The sequence below is a fragment of the Sus scrofa genome, chromosome 4, assembly GCF_054392235.1.
Source record: "Sus scrofa isolate SSC_HxYL_T2T_F1_AM1 chromosome 4, Sscrofa_HxYL_maternal_Yorkshire_Landrace_v2.0, whole genome shotgun sequence".
NCBI classification, from domain to species: Eukaryota; Metazoa; Chordata; class Mammalia; order Artiodactyla; family Suidae; genus Sus; species Sus scrofa.
In genome coordinates this window covers 97,123,056-97,136,040 of record NC_139386.1, presented here as the reverse complement: position 1 = coordinate 97,136,040, position 12,985 = coordinate 97,123,056, and the positions used below count along the sequence as shown (strand labels likewise).

Genomic DNA, 12,985 nt, shown 5'->3' with positions numbered 1-12,985 from the left:
AATACAGACATAATTTTCTTCTGTCATTATTTATTATTTCTCAGTTGGGAACTGGAAACCTGACACATTTTCTTCTGCAACAAGAAATCAGCATCAGAATTTACTTTTCACATTATATAGGCAACATAAGATTCAGTTTTGTAAACTTTGTAATATTTAACTGGCCTGGCAATTCCTCAAAAATGAAAAATAGACCTACTATATGATCCAGCAATTCTTTCTTGGATATTTATCAGAAGAAAACTGAAATACTAATTCAAAAGATATATGCGCCCCTACATTCATCACACTACCATTTATAGTAGCCAAGATATGGATACTACCTAAGTGCCCATCAATAGATGAATGGATAAAGATGTGATATATATAATGAAGTATTACTCAGCTATAAAGAAGAATGAAATTTGCCAATGGCCATACATGAATGGCCCCAGGGGGTTTTATGGTAAGTGAAGTAAGTCTAAAAAAGACAAATGCTGTATGATTCACTTATATGTGGAAGCTAAAAAACAAAACAAACAGACATAACTAAACTGAAACAGTCATACACTGAGTTCTTCTGTAGCCCAGCAGGTTAAGGATCCAGCATTGTCACTGCAGCAGCCTGGGTTGTTGCTGTGTTATCGGTTTGAGCCTTGACTAGAGAACTTCTACATGCCACTGGAGGCCAAGAAAGGAAGAAAGAAAGGAAGAAAGAAAGAAAGAAAGAAGGGAAGAAAAAGAAGGAAAGAAAGAAAGAAAGAAAGAAAGAAAGAAAGAAAGAAAGAAAGAAAGAAAGAAAGAAAGAAAAAGAAAGAAAGAAAGAAAGAAAGAAAGAAAGAGGAAGGAAGGAAGGAAAGAAAGAAGGAAAGAAAGAAAGAAAGGAGTCATACATACAGAGCAGAAAAAAGTGGTTGCCAGAGGGGGAGGGGGTGGGGGAGAATACAAATAGATGAGGGAAATTAAGAGGTACAAACTCCCTGTGTGTGAAATATTGTCAATATTGTCAATGAGGGAAATTAAGAGGTACAAACTCCCAGTGTGTGAAATACTGTCAATATTGTCAATAGTTAGATAATATTGCTGTATGATGACAAATGGTAACTAGATTTATCATGGTGATCATTTGAAATATATAGAAATATCACATCGCTATGATCTGTAACAGGAACAAATAGTAGTATATTGTAGGTCAATTATACTTCAAACTCATAGAAATGAGATCAGATTTGTGGTTAACAGAGGCAAGGAGGGGCTCAGGGGAGAGGGGGAATTGGATGAAGGTAACCAAAAGGTACAAACTTCTAGTTATAATAAAAATAAGTATGAGGGATATAATATAAAATATGAAAAATGCAATTAACACTACTGTATGTTAACATATGAAAGTTAAGAGAGCAAATCCTAATGATTTTCATCCGAAGTTAAACGTTTTTCCTATTTCTTTAATTTTGTACTTCTATGAGCTAATGGCTGTTTACTAAAACTTATTATGGTAATCATTTCAAGATGCATGTAAGTCAGGTCATTATACTGTACACCTTAAACTTATATAAGGCTGTATGCCAATTCTATATCAGTAAAATTGGAAGAAAGAAATAAATGGCCGTAATATTTAGTTTTTTTTTTTAATAAAGTCAAATAGCTATTTGCAAATGTAAGCATCTCTGATAAAGGATAGAAACTTTGCACAAAGATTTTTATAGTTAGGAGAACTACTTCTGAGATGTTTGGAGTTCTGGCATTCCTATATTGCTATATTTGTTTTTCAGTGTTATGTTGCCTTACTCTTCAGTTATTTCAATTTGTAACTCTTTATCCCCACTATCCCATTCATTGGAAAAGACCAATTTAACCACGCTGGTTTATTTTCAGATTTTTTTTTTTGTTTTTGTTTTTGTTTTGGTTTGGTTTTTTTTGTCTTTTTTTTTTTTTGTCTTTTTGTTGTTGTTGTTGTTGCTATTCCTTGGGCCGCTCCCGCGGCATATGGAGATTCCCAGGCTAGGGGTCGAATCGGAGCTGTAGCCACCGGCCTACAGCAGAGCCACAGCAATGCGGGATCCGAGCCGCGTCTGCAACCTACACCACAAGTCACGGCAACGCCGGATCGTTAACCCACTGAGCAAGGGCAGGGACCGAACCCGCAACCTCATGGTTTCTAGTCGGATTCGTTAACCACTGCGCCACGACAGGAACTCCAGATTTTTTTTTTTTAATTTGTTTTTCAGATCCATAATTTGGGATACATAGTTCAATCCCTCCCTTTTCTTTCTAGAACCTAATTTTATTTTTATTTTTATTTTTGTCTTTTGAGGGCCACACCTGAGGCATATGGAGGTTCCCAGGCTAGGGGTCAAATCAGAGCTGTAGCTGCTGGCCTACACCACAGCCACAGCAATGCAGGATCCAAGCTTTATCTGCAACCTAAGCCACAGCTCACCGCAATGCTTAACCCACTGGGCGAGACCAGGGATTGAACCTGCGTCCTCATGGATGCTAGTCAGATTTGTTTCCACTAAGCCACGAGGGGAACTCCTAGAACCTGATTTTAACGAATAGGGTAACAATTTGGGGTAATTACTAATGAACGTTTCCCGGAGAAATAGTGTTTAAATGGATGGTATCATCCGCTAAAAAGGTCAAGTATTTGATCTAGTCTTTGGTGGGGAGCCAAGGTCCATGACATGAACAAGTTATTTTCTTTCAGTTCTCTTTGGTATCATGTCACAAGTAAACCACCTAAAATTCACATATACATACCAACATACTCTGCATCTTACTCATCAAGTAAGGTACTGACCTGGGTTCATAATCCCAGGAATTTATCTGGCTCATGATTTTAATTACTGAGTTTGAGATGTGTTCTTTTTTAGTATAGAGTGATTTCTCATGAATAATGTAATTATAGAATTTAATTTTTTTTTGTCTTTTTAGGGCTGCACCCATAGCATAGGGAGTTTCCCAGACTAGATGTCGAGTCTGAGCTACAGCTGCCAGTCCACACCACAGCCATAGCAACACCAGATCCAAGCCGCACCTGTGACCTACGCCACAGCTCATGGCAACACCAGATCCCTAACTCACTTAGCGAGGCCAGGGATTGAACCTGCATCCTCATGGATCCCAGTCAGATTCATTTCCACTGCACCATGACGGGAAATCCTGAATTTAATTCTTTATCATTGCAAAGCCGAGCAAGTTGACTGCACTGACCACTGTGGGAGCCTATTTGTATTTTTTCTCACTAATTTTGTCCAGACTAAGTTCACTTTTCAAAATTGTGGTAAATGCAAAAATGGCCACAAACTCTCTTCAAGCTACATCTGGGAACTTTTAAGTGACTTTGTAGCTTCTTGCATAAAATGAATGTGGTCTGGCCTTGTGTCTTGACCAATAAAGAGAGGCAGAAGCAAAGATGTGAGAGTTCTGAAAGTCTCAGGAAGTTTTGCATGCTTCTGCCTTCACTGCTTTGCTATAAACCGGTCAGCCCAAACCCAACTATCAGCTGATAGCAGAAATGCGCGAGTCCAGCCAATGAGCAGTCCAGCACTGCCCTGGTCTGAACAACTGTAGAGATAAACCCAGGCCAAGTTACTGTGCTGCCACATCGTAAGATAAATAAGCGGAACTTGATTTAAGCCATTAAGTTTTAGGGTGGTTTGGTACACAGAACTCCTATGCGCTATAACTTATCTCAGTACACTCTTAGCATCATGAACAAAGCTTTTAATCCCCTCTTAATTCTAAACAATATCAAAATAAATATAGCTATTCCAGGTGCAGTATTTTTATTTATACTTTTATAAACTGCTGTAGAAAATACCATGTGTTAGTTAAAAATTTTTCTGCACTTAGCCTTTCAGCTCTTAGAACATATTTTCAACTTCCCAAACATCAGCCAACGCTTGATTCTCTTCAGGAAACATAATATTTTTGCCCTCAATAGACATTCTTTTATAGATTTACCCTCTGTGAAAGTTTTTGTACTTGGAAAACTCTTTGTTTCCTACTGAGCACATAACTGCATTTTATAGTGGTGATATTTAATTTATGAACACTAAAAAGCAGCCCTCTTTAAAGTTCAGTTCTTTATTTTTTAGTTCATTAATTTCTTCAACATGCATCTTCCTCTAGCCTATCATAATTCTTGCTATAATATGTTTTATAATGGTATCTTTATTTGTATTTAATCAACAAAGACACACTTTATTTGCATATATATAGGAATACTTTTTACTTTTACAAGGAAATGATCTCTTCTTGAAACCACAGACTCTTCTTTTTCTGTCTTTTATTTTCCTACTTTTGCCAGAGACATGGGTAAAAGAGGCACTCTTTTCTTAAGTCTATTGTGAGTAAATAATTGGATGTTTGAGGGACTAAATGGCAGCTGTCACTTGGCTCAGATTCAAGGAAACAATACCAAGCGGCAGATACTGTGGTTAATTGGGGAGCACATGCACCATTTGAAAGCAGAAGCTGAGATTCAGCTCCAGAATAAATACCATTACCAAGTCTGAAGATCTGTTATTATCTGATTTTCAGACTTTTTTTTTTTTGTCTTTTTAGGGCCGCACCTGCAGCATATGCAGGGTCCCAGGCTAGGGGTCTAATCGGAGCTACAACTGTCAGCCTACCCCACAGCCACAGCAATGCCAGATCCAAGCCATGTCTGTGACCTACACCACAGCTCACAGCAACGCTGGATCCCCAACCCCCTGAGCAAGGCCAGGGATCGAACCCTCAACCTCATGGTTCCTAGTCGGATTTGTTTCCGCGTGCCACGATGGGAACTCCTGATTTTCAGACTTCTTAAGAAGAGCTCCAACTACAGGTTCCTTTTACTGCTGCTCAGCTGAGGCTGCTGTGGGCTGTTCTTTCTTCACCTCTAAATAGACAGCAGAGGAGTCCTGAGGAGGAAAAAGCTCATGAAGAAAAAGAAGGCTGATGTTTTGTTGAGGGCCCACTGTGTCTAATACATTGAACCACCTGCTTCATTTAGGGAGAATAAAGAGAAGAGAAAAGCCAGGAACATAGACCCACTTTGCCTCCGAGACGTGTTCCGAGGTGCTCTGCTGGGGAGGAAATTAGAAAATCATGAGCAGTGAGAGACAACCAGCCTCTTATAGCCCAGTCCTTAAATTTCATCCCCCAGGATTTCAGCCTCTGTCCCAAGACAGGAAAGAGACACAATAGAGGCTCTGAAAGATGCAATCATCAGGAGAGACCTAATTTTCTTCTCCTGTGCAGAGTGATGATTGCCTAGGGGCAGAAGTGACTGCTCTGAAGAACTCCGCTGTGTCCAGCAGCTCACTTTCCCCTTCCGCTCCAGCAAAGACAGAAGCACTGCCCCATCAGAAAGAGAAAGACAAATACCACATGACATCACTCATATGTGGAATCTAAAATGTAGCACAAATGAACCTACCTACAGAACAGAAACAGACTCACACACATAGAGAACAGACTTGTGGTTGCCAAGGGTGAGAGGGCAGGGAGCGGGATGGATTGGGAGTTTTGGGTTTGTAGATACAAACTACCACATTTAGACTGGATTTAAAAAAATAGAATGGATAAGAAATGAGGTCCTGCTTTATAGCACAGGGACCTATATCTAGTCTCTTAGGATAGACCATGATGGAAGATAATATAAGGGAATGCATATATATATATATATATATATATATATATATATATATATATATATAACTGAGTAACTTTGCTGTACAGTAGAAACTGGCACAACATTGTAAATCAACTATACCTTAATTTAAAAAATAAGCACTGCCTAAATCTTCAGATGGGTGCTCCAGACCTGGGGGAAAAAACACACACACGCTGGATTCACTGAGAAAGGGGACACGGTTAGGAAGAACATGGTGGCCAAGGGCTCACATTGGCACTTTTTCTGACCACATGCTTCATACTTATCTTGGAAACCCCAAACGAGCCTCGGCAGGACCTGGGAAGACTGGAACATCCATGCAAGCCTCACCTCATCCCTACATCTTTCCTCAGTACTCATCATTGCTTTCCATGGGCTCCTGGTCCCTGGCTGGGTTAGGTGAGCTGCAGCAGAGGCGTTCACGGAGATCTGGGCTGGACAGGTTTCTGAGAGCACAGAAGTATGTTTTAATCCTTGGTACCGTGAATTTGGAGGGGAAGAAAGACAGCAAAGGGGCTGAAGTGTAGACAGTTTCAGAGGATCCTGAACCCAGATAGGCACAGGGTCTTGCAAGTTTGGTAGCCTGCTGCTTGATACGCCTGTGCACGAGCAGTTTGGGGAAGCTCATTGGGGCACCCCCTGAGGTCTGGTATGACCAAGACAAATCTCAATTGAGTATGTCTGAGTCAAATTCAGAGAAAAATAATCAGATAGTTGGAAATATTCATCAATAGCATTGCTCATTTCCCTCAAAGATATAGAATCTGTAAGTATCTTTCCATAATATTGGGCTACTGTCCCAGAAAAGATACTTAAGTTTCAGTAACACATAATTTAATCAAGGGGAAAAAAAGGAACTTGGACTTTAAATAAAGCTCTGCACTCTCTGATATGCCTCAGAATTATTAAATCTAAAGGTGCCTGTGAATACTGCTGCTGGCTAAAGTGGTTCAGAAAAAGATTCAAACTCTGAATGAGATGAAGTCTTAGACAAGAACAGTGCTTACAATATACAGGAAGAAAATGGATTATAATTATGTGAATATATATAAAAAATCACCATGAGTTTTTAGTTTACACTTAAAGCGGTTTTTTTTGGAATCCCAAAATATATCATAAAATATTGCCTTAACTCTATGGCAGTTTTGTATTGATTCCGGAGCTAAACTTGTGGTTTCAAAACTAGGCTTTGTCATTTACTAGCTGTGTGACCTCATTTCACTTTCTTACCCTCTCAGTGCCTAATTCCCTTATATGTACACAATACTCTATACAATCAGTCAACATACATTGAGCCTTTAGAAGAGTACCCAGCACAAAGTAAGTGCTATGTTAAGGATTAGCTATTATTATCATTAAGAATTATGATATTCATTATTATTTCTGAAAGCAGGGTTGGGAGAACAGTTACTGAGACAACTCAGAGACAGTGACATATGAATTGACATATAGGAATCAGACAGGGATGGAAGGGTGGGGCTGGGAGAAGGGGTTTTTCCTGAAATAGCATGAGCTTAGTCTCAGAAAGTGAGAGAGATGCAGAAACGGCATGTTCAAATTTCTATTTTTGTGCCATTTCCAAAATTCTTTTTTTTTTTTTTGAGTGCTGAATAAGTCAGAAGGAGAAGTCCAGCCTCCTTAGCTCACAGTCCATGCACTCTAGCTGTTGAATAAATGAACCAACACACACATGTGGGCTAGACCTAGAGGCCTCACCTGTGGGGCCTGGCACCAAAACCCACTCCTGAGAGGCAGCAAACTCGTGTTTGCCAGAGGGAAGCTCTCTTTAGTGTGGATTTGGCATAGAAAGAGTCCACTCATTTCACATATCAGTAGATGATGGTCAAGAAGGCCACTTGCTGGCAAGTTTACAGTGAGGAGAAGCATCCCACATTCCGCATGAGCCCCTGCATGTGTTAACCCTTGGCAGTAAGTTCCTGACTGTTCCACTGTGTCTCTAGCTCCTGGCATTGTGCCTGGCACTGAATCAGTGGAATGAATGAGATATGCAAAATGCCTGTCTTCCCAAGGGCAGACAGCAGGTGTTTTACACCTGGAAATTTAGGGATTTTGCTACTGGCTGGGTAACCTAAGTGAGTCACTTAACATCTGTAGACCTTGGGAGTATAGTGAGGTGCATTAAACAAGAGCTCTGGGACCACACGTCCTCAGCCAGCTTGTAGTTGGGTCATTTTAGGGTTCCTCAACATTCCTGAATCTCTGTTTCTCTGTTTGTGAAATGGGGAAAAGAGTAATAATCATAAGACCTCTCATATGCAGATTAAATTAGTCAATGCATGCTAAGTGATGATAACATTATTTGGCACACAGTAAGCACTCAATATTTGCTACTATCATTTGTATTATTGTTGTTGTTAATTTTACTAATTAGCCCAAACTAACCCTAACCTGGTTGTGTGTTTGCATTACCCAGGGAACTTACATAAATACTGTTTCTTGGCCCTCATTTCTAGAAATTTAGATTCAGCAAATCTGGGGTGGGGTGAGATTTTTTCTTTTGTTGTATTCTATGATGATTCTGTTGTGTAGACAGATTTATTGAATCCAGGGTCATGCTGCTCAACTCTATGGGATGCTGTCTATATAGATGACAAGGTGAATGGCTTCCCCTGGAGATGTACCATGTGATTTTTGACCTGGTTTCTTCCAGATGTAAGAGGCTATGATTCTGTAGACACAGTTCAGAGAAATCCTATAACATAAATTCAGGACATACTTGATTTTGAAATTAAGGGGCCCATGATTTTGAATTCTCGAGGATTTTAATTACTTGGCCACCACTGATTTGCTTTGCACAAGCGAAATACAGTCCCTCCTGGAAAGTTTTAAAAGTGAATATTTAAATGAAATAAGCATCAATTGTATTGGGATCCCTCAGCATGGAGGTAGCCTTCACCCTGCTGGAGTCTATCTTCTTCCTTTCTCTCTCCTCCAGGTAGGGCAGTTCCAAACTCTCTAAATGCCCTTAAGAGCCATGGAGATCTACAACCACTCGTTTGGTGTGTACCAGGCTCCGTTTTGTCCCTCTGCTCAGGAGCTTTGTGGGGACAACATTTCGCTCTGGAGACTCTTGGAACGGGGCATTTTAATAAGTTTATTTTGTGATTGAGGGATACTAAAAAGAGGCTGGGATCCCTTCCCTTTCCTAGATGTTAGGAAGGATTTCCCCTAATTTTGGCATTTGTCTTTCTGTGAGCTTGCTGGATATCTGGGAGGCCCTTAAGGATGGAAGAGCTGTCCTTGGTACCAATAGGCTCAGTGTCACTAATCCATCTACTACATGCATTGTGGCATAACATTACAAGAGCCTTTCCAAAAAAGGTAAAAGAACTGAACAGGTTCCCCAAAGAGAAACATCAAAAGCCTCTCTTAAGATTAACAGCTCTTCTTAGGTTTGAGAACTGAAAAAGGTGATGGGAGGGGACTGAATTGGAAGAGAAAATGTGATTATTTTATTGTGGGTAAAAGACCTAGCCTACATTAATTCTAGAATAAGTGACTTTTTGGAGTCGAGGTAGTGATATCTGATTGACTATTGTCAAACTGTTAGATGGCTTTGTGTGCCCCGTAGAATCTTCTTTGGGGGAAGAGGTGGGCTTGGGGCAGTCAGCACCATCCTGTTACCAAAAGGGGCAGCCTGGGACTTCTCTTTGTGTGAGCACAAGTTGAAGCAAGCAAGCTGTGGCTGACTTCCATCTATTAATGTTTGTCATGGGCTTGATTCTCTATTCACAATTCATTCTTCTCTGATTTTACATGGTTTTTGTCACAAGCTTTCTGAAGTCCCTCATGGAATGAATTGGGGTATAACTAAAGGAGTAAATGAGGTAACACATTTTATCTAAAATGATTCTTTATCTTACATCATCCTCAGAATGCCTCTATGATGGCAAGAAGAGGGTGCATTAATAGCCCCATTTTGGGAGAAAGAAAATGAAGCTCAGAGAGAGCAAATTATTTTTATAGGTTTTTAATATATCTTGCTCCCAGAAGTGGCAAAACTGTGGCTAGAACTTCTCTTTACTTCCAGTCCAATGCTTTTTCTATTATGTAATATATTATCACATATAATTATAATAATGTATGTTACAATATAACAGTTATATTAATATGCCAGTTATATACTATACTCATATACACATTGTATGGAGAAAAGACAGTCTCTTCAGCAAGTTGTGTTGGGAAAGCTAGACGACAACATGTAAATCAATAAAGTTAGAACACACTCTCACATGAATACACAAAAGTAAACTCAGAATGGCTTAAAGACTTAGATATAAGACATGACAACATAAAACTCCTAGAAGAGAACATAGGCAAAACATTCTCTGACGTAAATCATAGCAATGTTTTCTTAGGTTGATCTCCCAAGGCAATATCAATAAAAGCAAAAATAAACAAATGCGACCTAATCAAACTTAAAAGATTTCACCCAGCCAAGGTAAACAAAAACATAATAAACAAAACAAAAAGACTACTTACGGACTGGGAGAAAATATTTACAAAGGATGCATCCAACAAAGGCTTAGTTTCAAAAACATACAAACAGCTCATACAACTCAATAACAAAAAACAAAAAACCCAATCAAAAAATGGGAAGAAGACCTAAATAGACATTACTCCAAAGATGGCGTATGGATTTCCAAAGGGCACAAGAAAAGATGCTCAACATCGCTAATTATTAAAGAAATGCAAATCAAAACTGCAATGAAGTACCACCTTACACAGGTCAGAATGGCTATCACTAAGAAGTCTACAAGTAACAAATCCTGGAGAGGGTGTGGAGAAAAGGGAACACTTCTACATTGTTTGTGGGAAAGTAAATTGGTGCAGCTGCTATGGAAGAGAGTGTGGATGTTCCTTAAAAAACTAAAAATAGAGTTGCCATATGATCCAGCAATTCCAGTCCAGGGCATATATCTGAAGAAAACTCTGACTAGAAAATATACATGCACCCTAATGTTCACTACTCACAATAGCCAAGACATGAAAGCAACCTAAATGTCCATCAACAACAGATGAATGAATGGATAAAGTATCCATTGTGTGTATGTGTATAGTACTCATATACATACTACTCAGCCTTAAAAAGAAAGAAAAAATGCCATTGTGGCAACATGGATGGATCTGGGATTTATCAGAAAGAGGAGGACCAGTACGCTACAGTATCACTTACATAGAATCTGAAATATGACACAAATTTATTTACAAAACAGAAACAGACTCACAGACATAGAAAACAAACTTATGGTTACCAAAGGGGAGAGGGGTGGGGGAGGGATAAAGTAGGAGCTTGGGATTAATGCATGCAAACAGCTATGTATAAAATAGATAAATAACAAGGTCTTGCTCTATAACCCAGGGAACTACATTTAGTATCCTGTAATAGAGGATCATGGAAAAGAATATGAAAGAGAATATATACTGGTTTATATATAACCACAGAAACACAATATTGTAAGTCAGCTACACTTCAATAAAAATATAAATATATACATATATACACACATTGCATTATATTCTATAATACTTGGAATACTCAGATTATTTCTTTTAAAATCTAGCTTCCTGTTGTATTTCTCTTATTTGTGCATCTCCATAGAGATTGCTTCTAATAAATAGCTATTTTTGTTAAAGGGCTCTCTTGAAATAAATGTAAATGTGCAATCAGTCTCACTTGACCCCACATATGTAAAGCACATTCTTGGAGGGTTAATTTAATCTGGCAGCCCCACCCACTGGGTGACAGCTCCCAAGATTAGTGTATTCTGTCTGGTCCACACAGCAGCACTTTTGGTGATAATCAATGATGGAGCCACAAAGAGTGAAAGCAGAAGTTACAAACCTGACTTCCTCTGGAGCCACAGGTAAAAAACAGAGCAGTAGTTGCCAGGAAACCAAGCAGCGTCCCCCAGTCACTGCAACCAGAAGGTGGCATGGCCTTTGTCCTAGGGGACCTCTGAGGAGAGTGTTCTGTGGGTGAGGCTCAGAGGTCAGGGACTCAGGCTGGAATCCTGAAGATACTCCAGAGGAAGGGGTGTGAAGTGCGGAATCGGGCAGGCGTTCCAGTGCATTTTGCCTTAGTTTGAAATGGTTAAGTGATGTTCAGTTATTTGTCCAATGCCCTGGAGTGTAGCCCACTCCTCTCAGGCTAGTGGGAGGCTAGCAACTAATTTTCATGACCTCCTGTCTCTGTTTCCACTGTAAGTCACTGAGGAAATCCAGTCTTCACGAAATACTCTTCCTCATACACTGGCATGCTTGGAGTTTATCTTTTGAAAGAGAGCCCATAGCCAAGGCTCAAGCTGAATGACATTGAAAAGCACTGCCTCACTGGGCTGGGCTCCTAGGCTATTGTTGGCCTGACACAGGATTTTCCAGAATGTTCTGCAGAGAGGTTGTGGGATGTTCCTTCTCCAGAGGATGCTGAGCTGCTCCGCAGGGTGACATCCTCATGATAGAACTGGTACAGGCTTGGGGGAGAGCCCCTCTGGGCCTCACAGTGAAGCTCCACCACTTCCCCCATGGCAGCCTGGGCCCCGGGAGACCTGAAGGCAAGGACAGGACGAGACATTGGATTTGAGGAAGACAGTGGGCTGTCAGAGAGGGTCCTCTCTGCTTGATTGACTGTTCACCACCTCCCCTGCATCCCCTCAGCATAACACATCCCCAACCACTCTCAGATCTCACTGACCCCACATTTCAGATTCAATCATTAGAGCAGAGCTGTCCAACAGAACTTCCTGCAACAGTGAAAACATCCTACATCTGTACTGTCCTGTGTGGTAGCCACTTGAAATGTGACTAGTGTGAATGAAGGAGTGTATTTTTATTTTAGTTAATTTAAATGTAAATAAGCGCAACGTGACCAGTGGCCACCATATTGGACAGAACTGGTGTCGGCCTTTACCCCAGAGCTGTGAGGATGAAGGTTTCCTCCAGCTTGCTGACTGCAACAGTGTTCTGTCATTGCTTTCATTTTACTCTCTTCTTATTTTTTTTTCTACCAAATTTGTAGCTTCCCTAAGGCAGCTATTTATTTTGGGAGGTCGGCCTTTGTCAGAAAAGAATTAGCTCTTCATACCTCGGGTCCCTCTGGCTATCTTAAAGTGTTCTCATCACCCAGTAGGATCCCTGAGCCCAGTTTGAGAGCCTCTGGGTGAACTGCAAGAGGGTGAATCTCACCTCCCATGGTGAAGTTCACCACCACACTCTGAATGAGGCTGTAGCAATTGTCAGCTGTACAATAGAGTCCCCCAGCCTGGCTTTCAGTGATAACAATGATTTGTTACCTAGAAAAGCCAAGTTTTCCTCTCCAGG

The 12,985-nt window shown here is 40.3% G+C and overlaps 1 long non-coding RNA gene across 1 annotated transcript; it reads right to left on the bottom strand.

Moving 5' to 3' along the window:
- Positions 1-4,048: 4,048 nt before the first annotated feature.
- Positions 4,049-12,213, bottom strand: LOC106510124 (uncharacterized). The gene is made up of 3 exons (XR_001308325.3): positions 11,511-12,213; positions 5,975-6,090; positions 4,049-4,889 (listed from the first exon to the last, which is right to left on the bottom strand). It is a non-coding gene; the product is annotated as an uncharacterized LOC106510124 (long non-coding RNA).
- Positions 12,214-12,985: the final 772 nt, after the last annotated feature.